Source organism: Onychostruthus taczanowskii, unplaced genomic scaffold (assembly GCF_017590055.1).
Source record: "Onychostruthus taczanowskii isolate IOZ18803 unplaced genomic scaffold, ASM1759005v1 scaffold12, whole genome shotgun sequence".
Taxonomy (NCBI): Eukaryota; Metazoa; Chordata; class Aves; order Passeriformes; family Passeridae; genus Onychostruthus; species Onychostruthus taczanowskii.
The window spans coordinates 4,709,988-4,728,656 of record NW_024498351.1 but is presented as its reverse complement, the minus strand read 5'-3'; the positions used below and the strand labels follow the sequence as shown (position 1 = coordinate 4,728,656).

The window sequence follows — 18,669 nt, the reverse complement described above, 5'->3', positions numbered from 1 at the left end:
ACAATGTCTAGTGAAACATATATTTAGTGGCTCTAGGAAAGTCAATATATTCAAAAAGAAAAGCAATAAAATGAAAAGATTCCTTAAGCAGATTAGAAAGAGCTAAGCTGTCACTTAAACTCATGTAGTTCTGACATTTTGCTATGTAAAACCTTGAACTTCAAAGAGTACATTGCACAAAGACAGCAACAGGGACAAATTGAGAAATGAATATTACAACAAGGTAAAGCAATGAACCTAATAGCTTATTTTTTAAAAAGCAGGAAACATCTCATATAGAATGAGATGGCTCAACTATTTTTTATAGCTGTGCCAAGTCTTCCAACACAGAAAAACACAGCACAGTGCCAACATGGTTACATGACTTCTGGACTGAGCTAAGCAACATCTACCCAATTTCCAGTGTGGAAGCAGCATGAACTTGGAGTCATCTCCTTTATCTGCGTAGACAGTCTGTGCGTATCCAACTCATGAACACCTGTGGCTTCCTCAGGCAAAGGACAGGGCACACAGCTCAGAAGTGGACATTTCACTAATGCCAGTGTGCTTCCAGTAAGTCAACATAGAGCACTTACACTTCTTAGCTCAAACTCCAATCATGCTGTAAGGGACCTGGCTGAGATTCTGCTGAGAAGGCAGTTAGACTAACAAAAAGAAAGATCTGCATTCATAGCAGGACTCAGGCACACAAAGATGCAGCTGTAACCTGTGAACTTGCTGTTAGTTTCCTTCCAGCTGGGAGTTAGTTCACTCTAGGAGTTCCAGCTTCTCTTGACAGCCTAAGATCTACAAAAATGGCCTCTCAGCAAATAGATTCAGAAAAAAAAAAAAGTAATTGAGCTGTTATGATCTGCACATTGTTTGGCACACCTCATGGAACATGATAGCAGCTCTAAGTCTACCTTACAGCTGAGAAAGGCAGACTTTCAGTAGTTATTTAAAATGTTATTTTAAATGTCTTTCACCCATTCCATCAGTATTTATTATGTTTTCCACATCTTTTCCCATGCCATTACATCAGGTCTATGAAAAAATACATTAACAACACAATATTATATATTACTTTGGTCAGAGATAGAAATGTCAATAGAAACCCTTTGTACAATATTACATCACCCATTCCAAAGGAAATCTCTTGTTATCACACCACCACAGTTAATTCCACACCAGGCTTTTACACAGACAGGCTACTTATATTTCTAGGGCACTGACTGATGACTGCTCATCAGATTTGCATTGCTTTTCATACTACAGTCTCTTCTTTCTCATGGTCCTATTATAGTGAAAAAGTCCCACTCCCCATCTACTTAAATTGACATGCTTTGGATGAAGAAAAGAAATCCTTGCAGTAAATAAAGGAAGAGACAGATTCACAAAGAGGCACAGGCAGGGGTGTCAGCTCCTAACCACAAGGTGCCTTGCAGTCTGCACATCCTCCTGCCAAGATTTCTGTGCTTAAGCAATCCACAGGAATGACACCCACAAAAGCCAGCACATTAGCACAGAGCAGTCTAACTTAGCTACTGTGAATGGTAAGATATTAAATTGTCTCCATGAACTTGGTATCCTCATCTGGACTGCAGGAAAATGCCCATCTCCAGCTGGGATTCATACATACTCATTCTCTAAAGTTCCCTTTCTTAAAAAAGCTGACTGGGGAAGAGAAGAGAGCCAGTTACTGTACTCAAGAGATGACAGATTTGGGCTCAAATCTCTTAGCAGCCAGACAAAAGCACAGCCAAAATTCCCTTATTTACTGTATCTTTTTAGGTTATTGTAATTTTGGATTATTTCTGAAGCTGCTGTCTTGCTATTAGCAAATAGCAAAGGGAATGCGGGAGGGAACAAAGACCACTGCATAGCCTGTAGTCAGGCTGTTGTTTAAGGCACTAACCTTGAAAGTCCAATCTCTGCCTCGGTAATTGGCTGTTCATTAGGCGTAGAATCAGGTTTCTGTGCCCCCGACGGCAGAAGCTGTTTTGCTGGAGTTCAACAGGTGCTTTCTGAGCTCTGTCAGACTAACTGCTTCAGAGAGGACAGGCACAGTGTCTTCTGTGCCTAAGTATGATGGAGATGCCCAGCTGCTCAGCCCTTGCTGCTGCTTAGCACCTCCAGACACCTGGGTTACGCAGCAGGTTTTGAAGGCTGACATTCCTGCCTCAAGTATTTAAGGCGGCCATTAGGTATTTAAGGCCATGTCTACAAATGTGGGTGCAGGGCCACCTGAGCTGGCAGGGATCTGCATACTGACTCATAAAACAGAAATGCCAGGGAGCTCAGTGCACAAACTCACAATCTGGCTCTGTGCATGGCCACTAACAAGCCTTTGTGCTGTACACAAGCCTGCACTCCATTGTAACTGTTCCAGACTGAGGGTTCCTGAACTCTAGTCTACCCCAGAGAGTAGGCAGGCCCTACATCTGGCCTCAGTTCCTGCATGGATCTTGCCTGAGTTCAGCCAAGGAATAGTCATTATGGGGATTAAAACGAAATTGATTTCATCTAGCCTAGAACACACAGGAAACAGATCAAAAGTGGATTTCTGCCTGGGTTTCTCATGGATTTCAATTTTAGTTAACACTTACAACTGCATTGTAATAGGCCTACCTATTTCTTTCCTTGTTTTAGAAGCACAAATCATTGCCACGACTCTGGCAGCCAGGCCAGAAAATAGTGACAAATAGCGTAAACTGATCCGGCAGGCTTCATTAAGGGCAGATTAAACATTGACAGTCCCCAAGGTTTTTGTGATATGATTGCATGACATGGCCAATGAACTAGTCACTCCCTAGGGTGAGAAGCAGAGATGATGTTCAACTGCCTGGAGAGTGGAACAGACTACTCTGTGAAATTACACGGTATGACAGTGTAAGATACAAAGCATAATCTCTGAACAAGGTGCTTCACCTCAAGTAAACCTTGTGACTAGCTAAATAAAAGCCTGTCTATTGCAAAGACAGCTAAGCAATGTAGAAAAAGAATCAACAAACCTGCAAAAGGCCAACACAAGTATTTAACAGTCTATCCCAGTCAGGATATCTTGCCTTTTTTCCTATGCAAAGACCACAGCTCTCGTAATTTAATTTTTGTTTTTCAAGAAATATTTGAGAATGGTTCCTCATTTACTGGATCAAACATTATTATATCAGAATGTCAAGAAGTCTCTGAGTTGTCTGTGCTCATGGCAAGGTTGTCTTGAATCTAAAATGGTCTCTTAGTTCTACTGTCTTCTAGTAATGTAATGATTTTTCTTGCTCTACCAGGATGGTGGGTTTGGAAGTTTCAAATGACAAAGACTGCACGACTGCATTTCCCTTTTCAATCCACAATACTCCAAACACACTCAGATTTTCTTTTGCATCACCAAATAAATTGGTCATACTTGAAAAGGTACCACTTAACATCAAAATTATAATGTTATCCATCAATCTTTCTTTGTAGGTCCAGAGTAGGTAGAAAGAAGCTTCACTGGTTCTATATACAGCTACAGCACAGGAGGCTGCATTAAGATAATGATACACAGAAGAGTCAAATTTGTCACTGAGCATCTGAAATTAGAATTCCAGCAGTATAGAAATCATAGAATCATAAATGCTGGAAAAGGTCTTCCAGGTGTCAAGTCCAGCCTTTGACCAAATAGCTCCATGACCGCTAAACCAATAGCACTTATTCTACCTGATTTTTAAGTATTTCTAGAGATAGCAACTCCACCACTTCCCTGGGGAGCCTGTTCCAATCCTTTCACTGAAGAAATTTTTTCTAATACCCAACGAAACCTCTCATGGCAAAACTTGAGGCTATTTCCTCTTTTCCTGTCACTGGTTGCCTGAGAGAATAGACCAACCCCCACCTCTCTACAACCTCCTTTCAGGCAGTTGTAGAGACGGATAATATTTCCCCCCTAAGTGTCCTTTTCTCCAGACTAAACACCCTCAGCTCCCCCAGCTGCTCCTCACAGGTCTTGTGCTCCAGACCCTTCACCAACCTCATTGCCCTTCTCTGGACCTGCTCCAGCCCCTCCATGTCCTTCCTGTAGTGAGGGGCCCAGAACTGAACACAGGATTTGAGCTGTGGCCTCACCAGTGCCAAGTATAGGGGGACAATCACTACTCTGGTCCTGCTGGCCACATTATTGCTGATACAGGCCAGGATGCCACTGAACTTCTTAGCCACCTGGGAGCACAACCAACCGGGGTCCAGCATCTCCAGGTCATTCACCATCAGGCAGCTTTCCAGCCACTCTGCCCATAATCTGTAGCACTGCTTCAGGTTGCTGTGACTGAAGTGCAGACTCAGCAGTTTGCCCAAATGAAACTTGCACAGATGGCCTTGACCCATTGAAATCAAAAGTAATAACCTCATCTGTGCCTCAATACTTTATCCAGAAAGACAGGAAATTCAGATACATAATCACTAGCATTATAACCAAAAAGTCAAAACAATTCTGCAAGCTCCTGTAGAACAGAGGGTTTATAATTCTAGCAGAAAATTATATTAATTTCCATGTTTCTCTGCTAAGATCTGGATTGTATCTACTGACATAATTTTGGAAGAGTGAGAAAGTGCTGCTGAATGTGTTACATGGCTAGAGAGCACTGCAACCAGAAAGCACAGCATGGCTTCATAGCTGTCTCGTAGATTTAGTCACATGGAAGACCTGTTTATCAGTGCTGCAGGTTCTGCCTTTAACATCCATTAGTGATTTCAACCACATCTGGAAAAGTTGTAATGCCATTATATCCAGCAAGAGCCTCTTCAACACAGTACAAGCAGTGTCCTGTTTGAAGTGGTCTATCCTGCCTTTATTACTAAACAAAATTGTTTGGTTTGCTTACAGTTACTGCAGGACATACTAAGAGAGAGCAGGTGAAACTGAGGTGCTGCTGTACACAGGGGAAGGTGGACCTGTAAAAGGGAAGTCAAACAGCCTTGTCCACTGTCCCCATTCTCCCTCCATTTTGGTACTTTATCACCATAATCAGCATTCACAACTTCTCCGCTTACCGCTCTCAGACCAGGGAGCCCAAAAAAAGAACAAGAAATAGTTACCTTTAGGTCTCCTGCTTCATCAGCTCAGCATGGAGACAGCTTGTCACTTGCTCTGACACCATTTGTGCCCTAGAAGTTCTGAACTGAAATGGATGTCTCCAGACTCCAGGGACATCCAGAGGGAACTTCCTACAGCACTGCTTACTTGGAATGTCTTTATAATTGTTAAATACAAGGAAACAAAACACACCAACCAAAACTATCTACCAAGACAATTATGTTCCAATGAGACTGACACATCCAGCTAGTTACACTTTTTTATGACTTTACCTCCAATTTAGAATGAGTTGGGCAACTTTCTGGGCATGTAGGGGTTCCAAGGGTAATGGAAATTATAAAAGCACTCAATCAAAACACTCATCAGCAATCTTTTCCAGCAGCTATTTCAGTGGATTACTTATAATTTAGGAACCACACGCTATGCCATGCCTAAAAAAATAAATTCCTAGAGATAACTAGAATGCTTCAGAAACCACTGAATTAAGAAAAAGATTGTTGCAAGAGGGAAGAAAGAGCTGCAAGGCCGTATGTTAGCAGTATCTTTTATCTCTTTCAGGTTTTGCAGAAGTCATTCTCCATGCACCTTGATTTCTGTAAATGGGCTCTAGCTTGGTGGAAATGAACCTAAAATGTCAGGCTGCCTCTACAATAATTTCCTAGAGATAATACAGAGAATTGAGATAATTATTTAGACACATCTCAGATAACCTCAGTGCCTGAAACTAAAATTTCAACTCTTAAAAGTCACAAATTTCCTCCTGTTCCCAGGCTGAGTCTGAAATAAGGGAACAGAAAACAAACACTTGGTTTTGCATCATAATGTTCTCATATCCACTCCAGAGATTGGATTCTGCCTTATCTGTCAAGGTTTTTTTTTGGCAATAGCTCTCACTGTATCCTTCAATCTGAAGCCAGAGAATTGAAAAATACCACTACTTGTTCTGCCTTCTCCAAATACAGTCCTGCTGCAGTGGATGACATCCACAGGGGAGTCCTTGGTAGAAAAAAGTGATAATGTGTGGCTTTCAACTGTACCTTAGTTCCTGAAAGCAAGAAAATTTTGACAAGCTCCTGTATTCACTGTCTTCTTTTGGCTACTTCTATGTTGAGCCTGAAGGCACTTCACTGACCCATATGGTGCCTAATACTGGTGCCTGAGCTTAACGTGTTAGGACCAAGCACAATTTTTACAGGCACTGGCAGAACTGGAATTCCTGAAAGAGAGATTACACACCTAAAAGCAGAGCACTTGTATTGATATTTGAGCACTTGTCTCAAATTATTAGTCTTGCCTCTAAGCAGATTCACAGTAGCATTTCAGTGTATACAGAAACACTCACTCTATTACTCAAGGAGATAAATTTTCCATTACAATCTTTGCACATGCTGCGTGCAAACATGTTTCTGCTTTCTCAGCTCAGATGTAGCACCATATGCATCTAAATATCTGTGTGCTAGGAATATTAGATCCTTACTGATCCTACTTTGCTGAAGAACATCATGTATCCTCTGTGTGAAATTAGTTTCCCAGATTCTGCTACAATCAGCAGTTTGCCCAAGTAAACAACTGTTCTAACAGGATTCATTACAGACAAAATGAGATGGAAATTTCATTGTTGATTAGTGGAAAAAAAAACAAACTCCATTTTATTCAGCATGAGCATCTTATTTGCTTTGTATTCCTAGAAAATTAAATGTGCTGGGAAGAGTACGCATTTGTCAGGAAACAGCCTGTCTTAAATCTCTGTTTTGAGCAGTTAGTGGCAGCTTCTCTCCTTTTTAAATTAAAGAAACTCTATTTCTATTTACCACAGAAGCACCATTTTCTTGCTATGAACTACCTGCACCCCAGTATAAAATACTTTGAGATTAACGTTGAACTAATCAATAGTTAGGTCTAAGTAAACTTGCTACTTTAATTACATAAGTTGTTGCTTTTAGAGAGTTTATGAAAACATCAGAGATGATAAGGACACTTTCATTTCATGCTCTCTCAACCCCCTAAGCCTTTCAATAATCCCTTGAGTACAGATGTCCATTCTGGCACCAGGTGGCTTGATGGCTGTACTAGAGTCAATTAACCCTGGCCATCTTGGCCACATCCAGGATTACTGGTTACCAGAGAAGGTCATGACCAATGCCTGACAAACAACTGGCTGCTGGGATCTCATCTACAGAGCCCCACCTTTCTTTTCTTGCTCTATCCCTTCTTATAAGTGCAAACAATGGATACATAGCTATTGCTCTGTGTTGCTGGGCCGCTTGGAACAGAAATTGTACCACCATCTTTTGACTGTAACAAGAACTACACCTTTAGGAAGCCTTTCTATATTAAGTCCCTGCAGGAAGTAATCTTTAATCCAGTGAATGAAACATACTGATCCATTTAAATGTGGGGACACAAGATGAACAGCGTAGTATGTGAGCAAAGTCCTTTACAAAAAGCAATCTGGTTTGAACATATTCTTAAGAAGACCCCTAATATTGGGTAATCTATGTTTACCCAAGAAAAAAAAAACATTAACAGTCTTAAATGTGTCAGCTCTGGTGCATCTATGTCTATTTCACGTCCTAGCAAACTGCTTGGAAGTAGCCCATTATGACAGCTCCATGTTTCCTTTGGCACTTCCAGCCTGTGACTACAATGTGCTCAGTTCTTGGGCAGATCAGTACAGACTGAAGTGGGTATTAAATACAGACTCGTTGATGATCATTGAGCAGTTTATATCTACATGAATTCAGAAGTGACAGACAAAATTATTACACTTCCTAGGGAGGTTTCATACCGAATCAGTTAACTATCCTTATTGAAAGTCTTAGAACCAAGGATTCTTACATTTCTATGTCTAGACCAAGTTCTTCTGAAACAAATCGGAAACACTTTGGAGATGCTCTTAATAGGTATTCAGAGGTTGGTTATCCTACTCAGTGCTCATACACAAAATTGGGATATTTTGAAACAAAGTTAAAAAACAATACTGATATTTATTGGTAATTGCAGATGCATTTCATGTATTTATAAAAGGTAAATTCCAAAGCACTGTAAATAAGCAAACATATTTAAAATCCAAAGCAGTATGTTAAAAGGTACACTCTCCTTTTGACATCAAGAACAGTTTGGGGAGTGGAGTGTTTAATAACATTCCTCTGCATAGCAACAATGACTCTGCTGGATATCTGACAACAGAAATACTGGTTTATTACCCTGTGATCTAACAGCAGCATTTTTGCCAATCCCTGAAAAGAAACCACTGGCATTTTGGGTGTGCATTATGGCATGTGTGGTTTAGTAGTGCTTAACCATTTTATAAATTCAGGGAAAATTTTGGTTTCACTGAAGTCAATGGGATATTTGCTAAAGGCCTCCGTGGATTTGGGCTTTCATACCTAATATTTAAAAAGAGGGGCTGTGGTCTGAGGAAGAGGAAAGGAGAAAGTAAAAAAAAAAAGATTGTGTTGTTTTTTTTTCCATTGCAAACAAAAAGGTCACAATAAAAATTAATGGATAAAATCCAAGTTTTTGGCAAGATTTTTTCCCCCTATCCATTTTTCTGTGCTGTACACAGTTTTTAAGCAACTCTCAATCGATTTATCTATGTACATGTGCAAAGAAATTGGAAAACAGTACATACATGTACACAGGCTAAAAAGTCAAGAGAGGTGCTGTTTTTCATTTCCTTCTCTCACTAGCATAGATTCACTAATATTCAGTCCCATGTGTGTAGCTAGAATTACATAGGGTAGTAAAGAACAGAGTAGAGGTAGTAATTCAAAGACCTCTTTTTGTTCTCACACATAACATTATTGAACTTACAAAATAGTGGTGAGGGGTCTTCACAGTGACATTTCATTTTGATCTTTGATCTAGATCCTCTGTAAGAGATCATATACCACAGTACTGAAGTACCTAGCTCTCTCGTACTGGAAAACCAGGGCACAGACTCAGCATTTATTCCTGCTGGATGGAGGGATGCATCACTGCTAAATAATTCAACAAAATCACCTTTTATACAAAACCACCTTACATATTCCATATTCTGCAGCAGCTATGAAAGCACTCCTTCCCTCCCCCCATGACTCCCTTAAATTACATAGAATTCACTTTTATCCTGGGTATTTATAAATAGAGCGTGAAAAATAGTTTTTCTGTAACTAGTAACAATGTTTCTTTCATTGTACACAGCATCTATAAAGTTGCTCACTGTAGTAAATCCTTTCCATCTGCTGGTTCAGAAAATAAATTGCCACTGGATCTCTCAAGGCCTGGGAACCCTTGATCTCAAATCTACTGTCTTACCAAAGGTGCTGGTTATTGACACGATGAGCCTCAAGAATTGGAGATGTACCTAACTTTTGATCTCTCTTACATGCCTGTACCTGGTAGTACTGTTGATATAAGGATATGGCTTTGTGAAAAGCTACATACTGAGGTTTGTGCATCATCAGTCAGATGAAAGAATGCTTACCTCACAATGGGATAATGATTCGTTTATAGTCCAGTGAAGGAACCAGCCTGAATGCCATCTGGAAAGGAGAATACTGTCTAGCTAACATCTGAAATACATCAACATTTCTACAGTAAATTGAATGGTTACATGTCCTATACGAGAATATTTAAACTGACCCCAAAGAAAATGATGGATTACAGGAAAACATTAAGGAAAAGAGGCAGAATACTTGAATCTGAATAGAATTCCAAGAAAAGTTTGGCCACTTACCACATGCATGTAACCCGTAAATATAGGGGTTTTTTCAGTGACATTTAAATGCAAACTAGTGGGCTTTGTCCAAGAATTAGATCCCAGCCATAAAGCACCAAAGTATTCTCACTGCTTGCTAGCTGAAGATGAGCTCAAGTAAAGGAGTATATCAAGATTTGCTTTTATTTCTTTTGGCTTGCTTATACACCTACTAACTTTGCTGTCCATATTTGGCTTATGTAAATATATTATCCTCTGCTTTATCTTACGAGGGATTTAGGTTAACTGGCAATAAATACAACACTGTGCTCTGATGGGTGTGGATGATCATTAAGACATGAGTATTAGAGCCATTTTCAAAGTGCCCAGTCCCCACCACTATTAATCATACAGCATCAAGAAAAAGTTAGGAGGACTTTCTTTTCCTAAGCTGTTCTGCCTGCCAGGAAGCTGGCAAACTAGTGTTAGTGTGGAGAAAATGTCATCCTCGCTGATCAGCACTGGCTGGAGATATCCCAGCATGCAAGAGACCTGTAGGGAGAATGCCAGGACCATGAATCAAACCTCATCAATGATTCATGACTTATGATTCCATCTGGGCCAGGCAGCACTAAGCAAGAACCTGATGTGTACATGTATACTCCTAAACTGCATCAGAAATGTTTGGCACATCCCCTGAGACTGAATGTTCCTGTTCCTTGCTCAACAATGACAAGAGATACTCCCCCCTCTAAAAGAGTAGTTATCAATCCTAACTCCAATGTATGACAAGACTGCAAAGCAGGCAACAATTTCCCATGCATCACTTCTTTAAGGGCATTATTAGCTTTCTTATCATCACTGTTCTTTCCCAAGATTTTTCAATACAATACAAGCATTTAGACAAATGGGAAAACAAAATTTTGTAAGGTTATGTGTTGCAGGGTTCATGAGTTGCAGCTGTATACTCTATATCATGTTTGATTAGAGGTCTTTTCTAACAATTTTGGAATTTCCATTTACAATACTCAGCAGAAATATTTGTGGTGACATTTGAAAGTGCTCAAAATGAGTATTCCTTCCTATTTCAATAGGAACTCTGCATTAGACCCCTGTTGAAAAGACCAATACAAGCAAAATAAAAATCTTTTGCACAGAAAACTGATGCACAACATAGCAGTGTTCACTGCAAGGACAGTGATATTTCATGATTTTTCATTTTCACAGAAACACTTTTTACATGCTCAATTACTGGCTGCAAGTGATTTCTGAGATTTCTCTACATGCCACAGCATGAAAGAGATGATCTACATTTGATCCTAAATGCCCAGCAGGTCTGTGTTCTGATATGCCTTTGTCTCTCATCCCATTTTTCTTTAAAAACTCAAACTTCTTTTTGAAACGTACCCACCTTATGCATATGTTTTCAAGCTTTTATACTATACCAAAAATACCTGGAAAACAAGATGAGAGCATAAGGAAAGAAAGCTACAGTTATTTTAAAAAGTCAGGGCTGGCAGCATATTCTGGAAAATGCCAATGGGTTGGTGGAATAAATTCCATTTGGCAAGTTTAGAAGAGAAAATAATCCAGCTGCTTTCAAACACCAAATGCACCACTAAAAAGTCTCTAAAATTCCCAAAACATCTTCAATCAACAAAACATACCATCCTCCTACACAAAATAAAAACAACAGCTACAAAAGAACCTCAAAACACTCCTATTTATATAGACTTCAATGCTAGCTGAAGTATGTCTTTTCCAGGCAGTCTGTCAAAGAATACACTTATATGTAACAAAGGGCATAGAGTTGAGGGATTTTATGATGCTTCAGGCTATTGCAAAGCTGGGCAAAAAGATGAAAGCAGTCATGCTGATGAGTGACCTGGGATAAGAAATCAGGCTGAGCCATGAGATGATTGGTATCCTTTGCAAAAGCACCTCTATCCACTTGATTTCAGTCCTGCAATGACTGTATCATTGAACAGGAGTTACTGGCTTAGTGCTCACTGAAGGTGGCCATGACCTTCTACTACCTTTAAAAGGTCTTTGAATCAGATGCTAAAAGACTAGGCACCATCTATTTATGCATCCTCTTCCAAATTTAAGCACAACCTGTTCAACTCCTTCATGACACGCAGGGCACATAGAACACACTCCTAGTAAAACTGGAACTTGGAATTACATAACAAAGGGACTATCTCCTTTATTGTAATAGCTGAAAATACCCAGAGGACCCTCTGCAGAAATAGCAAGAATGCTATTCTTTTAATTTTACAGAGAGTCAGTATTTTTAGGCCGTTGCTCTTTGTCATTGCTCCTTCAACAGAATATCCACTGGCACAGGTTCCTAGCTCTGCTTCTCACAGCCACAGCCCCATGGCAGGTTTATATCCTGCACAATCCAGCAACTCATGAGACTGCACTCCAAAACAGATTTGCAAAAAGGGTTAGCCCTAGTGAAGTGTGAACATATTTTATTTAATTTTTTAATTGAATGTTTCACAGAAGTTTTGAAGTCAGCCACACAAGTGAAGGTAAGGTAGTTTCCAGTAAATAAAAGACAAGTAAGCCACTGGAAACTACTGACAGAATACTATTCAGGGACAACAGTCTGGATGTCCAAAATGCTAGCATAGTGTCCTGTGGAAAGAGTCCTCCTTGTAGGTAACTAATAATCAAAGGTAAGAAGCAAAATGGATAAACAGTCTATTGAAAGTTCCTTTCATCTCTCCTTATCTCCTGATAATTCTACAGTTTGTGAGGAGCTTTGAAACTCACGTTTCAAGGTGGTAATTTCCAACTAGTCTTTAAAAAGATAAGTATCAAATCTAAGCAAAAGCAGTTCAGTAACTCTGCAGTATGAAAAATAAACACAAACTTTTCCATTACTAAACATACACACAAAGAACATTAAAGAGACTTGTGCTGAAGTGGCTGGAGATAGAAGGCACATATTTGGCAGGCAACATGACTAAATAAGAATAAATGGCTCCACAATTTCCAATTAAAATGGGATTTAGTTTGACTGATCTGCTGCAAACTAGTCTTTTTGTCCTTTATCAAGTGTTTTCCCTCAGCTCGAAAGGAAGCAGCTAGGGAAAATCATGCTGTGCTTGTGTACAATTAACTTAGCCAAGCAATGAAACATTCAAAGAAGAAACAGAAAAGCCCTGTCTGGGATATGCAGATTTTTGTTCCATGCTTACAGTGCTGAACATCCAGTTCAGTATAGTAAAAGCACCATAGCTCCCAATATCTGTATCTGTATTTGTTATATCCTATTATATGTCAACTCCACAGTCTCTATAAAAAAAAAACAAAACAAAAAACTCAGTTAATTACAAAAACCGTAGCATCACAGAGAGTTCTATTTGGTAATGAATATTGGCACTAGTGTTTCAATACCCAAAGTGATGCCCATGAGTGCCTATGGATAAAGTAGTTTATTTGTTATAATTATATATTATGTATAATTATAAGAACTATCCCACTATAGAGGGTCTGTGTAATTTTTTACACATTATCTCAGCCCTAAGATTTCGCATGCTCTATTGGACATTTCATCTTACACCTTCTCCCTGAACATGTCTTTTTCCAATACTCTACTTGGCCTTTAATTTGCCAGCAGTTGCATTGTCAGGAAGAGAGCAAACAAACAGAAAATATCTTACTTATATTGCTTTTCATGTCCAGAGAAGGGCAATGGAGCCGGGGAAGGGTACAGAGAATAAACCCTACAAGGAGGAGCTGAGGGAGCTGGGGTTGTTTAGTCTGGGGAAAAGGAGGCTCGAGGATGGCCTTACTGCTCACTACAACTGTCTGAAAGGAGGCTGCAATGAGGTGGGGGTCAGTACCCCGTCAACTTGAATTGATGGGGTTTATTTTCCTGCATTAGGATAAGATACTCTAAGAGGATCTTATCCTAATGCAGGAAAATAAACCCCTACTTGAAAAATCTGAAACACCATTTACCATACTTATGCAGGACTAAACTGGAGTTCTACCCTTTTTATTTAAAACAATAATGTTATATTGCAAGTCTTGTTCTGAAAAGGCCTTTTTATGCTAAGGTGTTTGAGGTACCTGAAAAGTAATATTTTGGTCTCAACAAAAACTTAGCTAAAAAAGCAACTCCTCATCTAAAGAAATGTCATTTTTCAGCTAGAAATAGAGGAAGCCATTTCCAAAACCATTCTTTCTGTGGCCTTCACTGTGCTGGAGAATAAGATTATAATCAAAATGTAACCTTGTTCCTGCCAAACAAAATTAGACTGCCCATTTAAAGTGAGTGAAGGTTTTCAGGAGCTCAGGTTTCCCTCAGTAGCCAGCCCTGCTAAAATGGAGTGTTTGCTCCTGGCATGCAGCTTCCTAGCAGTAACCAGGACTAGTGAGACACAAAGCTGTGTCAGCAGGTGGAAAAGCAGAAGCCAGTACATAGAAGATTGAACGTTCTTCATTATTAATTAATGCATTTCTGCATGTGTTCACATTATTCTGACATCTTTGAGGTCCAATCCTGACATATTTGCACTACAGTTGTGCACTTGAGTGTCGTGATGTACACATGAAAGAAGAACAATGACAACAGCAGAGGTTTCAGCTCCTACATTACTCAAGTACATGCAGAACAGAGTCTTGTGCCATTTCAACCACCGTACAACAACACCTACATTCAGCCTGTCTCAAGGTGTCTGGGGCATCTTTCCTTTATGTTGCAGGCATACCCATATTGAGGAAAATACAAATCCTTGTATTTTCCATGTATTCACCATACCATCCAGTAGTGATAATGAAAACATCAGACCTTTGTAGAAAAAGCCATTAAAAAATTACATCAAACTCCTCCGTGATTTTGCTTCCCAGGAAAATCAAATACAAAAATATTTTAGTATAATATCTGATCAACCAACTTTCAATAGAATAACACTTGAAATTAACTTCAAATCTATTTCGGCTCTATTCTATTAAAAAATCTACTTTTTCCTTCTTTTAAAGAATTTCATTTCCCTTGCTGCCAGAACTTGCGCTTTGCCTCAAGCTAGTCAAAATACCCAATTCTTGATAGTTTTGCATTTTTCTCCTCCAGGGACACTCTTCTGTAAGCTTAGCGAGGTATTTTTCGTTATATATTCTCTTTTTTTCTTTCTTTTCCTCCCAAGTCCTCTCGCTTCTGTGCTCATATTTCACAGTCGTTTGAGACCAAGAAGATGCCACTGTGGATACAACCTGCTCTTAGGAGCCTTAAAAAATTGGGGATAACCTTTCATTAATATTAACCCTGTACTGATCTTTAGAACAACTGCAGTTAAAATTTTCCATTCTGACTGACATAACTTGAGTGTCTACAAATTTCATTTGTTTCAAAAGCCTAACCTCAGTCCTGTGAAGAGTCATTGGCTACAACAGTATGATAGCAGTCGTATCCAGACTCCTTTCTAGACAGGTGAGGGAGCAGCAGGTGTTAAATTCAATTGGACTCACTTGGCAGAATAAAATTGAGAGGTCAGGAATCATAAGGAGAAAAACTGCAAAATCATCATCTTCAGATAGATCTTGCTTAAATATTCGTGGAACATAAGATATCCATTGGTCCCACAAAATTTCAAGAATTAGAAGGCACCATAAATAAATTGTAACAATTAACCCTAATGACAGGCATACATATGTTTTCCTCTACCTATGTTTACCCAATCAAATCAGCACAAAAACACACATTAGAAGGGAAATTATCTCAAGAGCAGAAAGAAGGTTTACAAATTCTGACTTCGCAGACCAGGACAGGTGCAGAGGGCAGAGTCACCATTAGGTGAAAGCTACTGGTCTCAGCTTGGCTGGGCAGGAGAGAAAAAAGAGATGCTAAGAAGTACAGGCAGAGTGGCTCTTCAGACAACAGTAACCAGCAAAGGAGGTAGTTTGTAAAACACAATTTAGGATCTGGCTGTGGTCTTAACACTTGGTCTTAATGAGCTGGACTGAGGGAACTTGCTCCAGCAGAGTTGTGCTTAAAGCTGCTTTTCTGGACAGAAGGCCGCTATCCTGGTCTAATTGAAATAATTCCCTGGCCTCCTGTAATTAACTTGGGTTTGGGGTTTTGCTGTGAAGACCGCTATTAAAAAGGAAGCTGCTTAGTGGTAGCAGTACTGTTTGTATTACAACAGCACCTCTAAATCCTAGTCATGTTTCATGATTCCAGTGTCCTGAGGCTGTACTGACAATGAAGAAAAATAATGCACACCACAAGATGGAAGCACTGCGTCTTTCTCCAGCTTGGCAATATGGCTCAGCATTTCAGGTTTGTCTCTGTGGACACATGATTTCCTGCTGCCCACTGAATACTAGCCTGGGAACCAACCCACAATGCTGAAATATTATTCATCATCTATCCAAATATGAAGCCACCTTCCTGAAGGTAGAGTCTGCTGCAGGGAGAGCAGGTGACTACTGTAGGTACTTACATGATTCCCATCAGAGCAGCACTGAGGCAGCTCACTGTCCCTCATGTACTCATCATTACAATGCCTCCTCTGTAAAGAGGTAGCCTAGGTCCTGAGAGACCTTATTGACAAAGCACACTGCACAAGATTAATTTAAAAAAAAAAAAAGAAAAAAGTAGGAACTAAATAAATTTTGCTGGTGGCCACAGAGCTCAGAATCTACTATTCTCTGAATGACCTTTCCTTACATCACACTAGGTTTGCATACCATGTCAAGTTTAGATACAAATGTTTACACAGCACATCTAATTTCTTTATTTTTGAAAAGAAAAGTGTAAGGTAGTGGTATGCTACCAAAAAACCCTGAACACTACAGGGTTTCATAGCTTTAAAAGACTGAAAATTATCTTAAGACCTCTCTATTTTCTTAACCATGTTCCATCTAAATCAGTCACATCCTTTCACAAATAGCTGCTGTATAGTTGTTTTTGCACTTGCACAGCATTTTCTCCACATTTTTTACACAGCAAGCAAAATTTTGTTACGCTATTTGAGGGGACGCTGAAACCCAAAGAGGTTAGAGAAACGCCATGTGAGTCATCTGGCTCCTGTGTCATGTTTTGTGCTTGGCATGACAACAGTGGGGACCACATGCATGGTCTGCTGGGCTGGAGCTCCAACAGTCCTAGACAGGCAGCAAGTCTGTCACTGAACACACCAGGAAGCAAAGCTTTAAGCAGCCAGAAAAACATTGCTTAAACAGCAGAAAGGGAAGAGGTGGTTTGAAAGCCAGCAAAATACTCCATGCACAATTATGAGCCCACAACCCGAATTTTCAATGCAGTCTTGTGAACTGAGACTGTCCACAAAGGAATAAATATTAGGTGAGGTTAGAGGACGAAATGGTAGCAAGTTGGCCCATTTAGGTCTTAATTTAAGGGAGTTCTTGGTAGGAACCTAAATTTGCTTTCAGTTTGGGTGCCTCCCAAATTTTGTTTTCCACATGATTGCTCTCCCTACACATAGAAAAAATATTTGAGCTGACTGGAAAAGCTTTCTCTTAATTTTCGATTCAATGCCCAAATATTTAACTGCGCTTTCTTGCCCAGCTGCATTGGTCTTTGCTTTCTCACATTAACCCCCACCCACACTTCCTTGCCCACCCTTTTTGTCTGCAGTTTCTAGAAAAGAAACACTAGGAACTAAAATTGTGGTGAATCAAGGAAATACAGTTCTGAATGAAACAGTCTAACACCTTAAGAGTCAGACACAGTGAGCCCTGATCTGAATGCTAGCCCATTCCTTTATCTAGCCATTCACCCCAGAAGATAGCTATGCTGATAATATCAGAAAGTACAGTGCTGCAAACATACTGAGGCTGTGTGTTTACCGGGAGGCACTTGAAGAAGTTACTTGCACAATCATGCATCACTGGGTTCAAGGTAGAGTTTAAGTGCTGCCTATACCTTTCAGTTCATATCCTGTTATCTTTGTCTGCATACTAAGGAGATTTTAAATCTCCAGACATCCTTCATGTCTAGTAACAGATTAGCAAAAAAAAACTACAAGGCTATAAGAAAAAATATTTGACAGATATATTAACATGAATCCTCCATGCAGTAAAACACAATGAAACTGTAAGAATACACATTACTATTCAAAATATTTTAATATCTATATATTTCAGGTTTAAAACCCAAACATTTTAAAAATAACTGCTCCTTAAAAATGAAGCACATGGTAACTTAAGTGTAATCTTACTTTTTGAATTTTTTTTTTTCACATAAAATACTCCAATGCTTTTGTGAATGAATCCCAGTGATAATGAAACAAATGCCATGAAAACAAACACAAAGCAGGCAAAATAAGGAGTCACTGCTGAGTTAAGCCATTTCATTGGTGAGCATCTCAAACCAAACCAAAAAAAGTGTTGTACTATTTGATACGTCCAACGTGCAATTTTAAGTAACTTTCCTATGAAAATGTAGACAAGGAGAGCTCAAAGACCATTAATTAATTCTCACATCAATTTATGACCAGTCTCCAGTGCTGTTTCTCTGCTTTCAGACCAAGAGGAACAGGCAGGTTTACAGACCACACTCAGCTGCAGACAAGAGGTAAATAATCTTAATTAACCAGAAAGAAAGAATTTGTTAATTACCTACCTTCTCCTCATTTTCTTGGCTCCAGTTCCTCTGCAGTCTTCAGCCTTGCAAAACTCTCCCATTCTGCGTGACCCCACAACAGACTCTTGAGTGATTCATTGTGGCAAACTTCCTTCTGTTCAGCTTCAGATTGGCTGAGGTGGATAAAAAATTAAACAAAGGGAAAAATAAAAAGTGAAGGCATTGACAAGAGAAACTAAATTCTTAAGAAACAGTGGATCTGGTTAAGACAGTCTGTTCTTCCACCATGACAAAGAGCTAGTTTAGTGATTATTGACTTTGGCTGTAGGTCACTAGGGTGCTAATGCCAGGAAGGCAAAAGGAATCTTGTCCCTTGAT

The 18,669-nt window shown here is 39.5% G+C and overlaps 1 protein-coding gene across 1 annotated transcript in view; it reads right to left on the bottom strand.

The window, feature by feature from the left end:
* Positions 1 to 18,351, bottom strand: part of TRIM2 (tripartite motif containing 2) — a 107,983-nt gene extending 89,632 nt beyond the window's left edge. The window contains exon 1 of the mRNA XM_041427905.1: positions 18,331 to 18,351. The gene's annotated coding sequence lies outside the window, so the exon portion shown is untranslated. The remainder of the gene's footprint in view (positions 1 to 18,330) is intronic.
* Between the last annotated feature and the right edge of the window lie 318 nt (positions 18,352 to 18,669).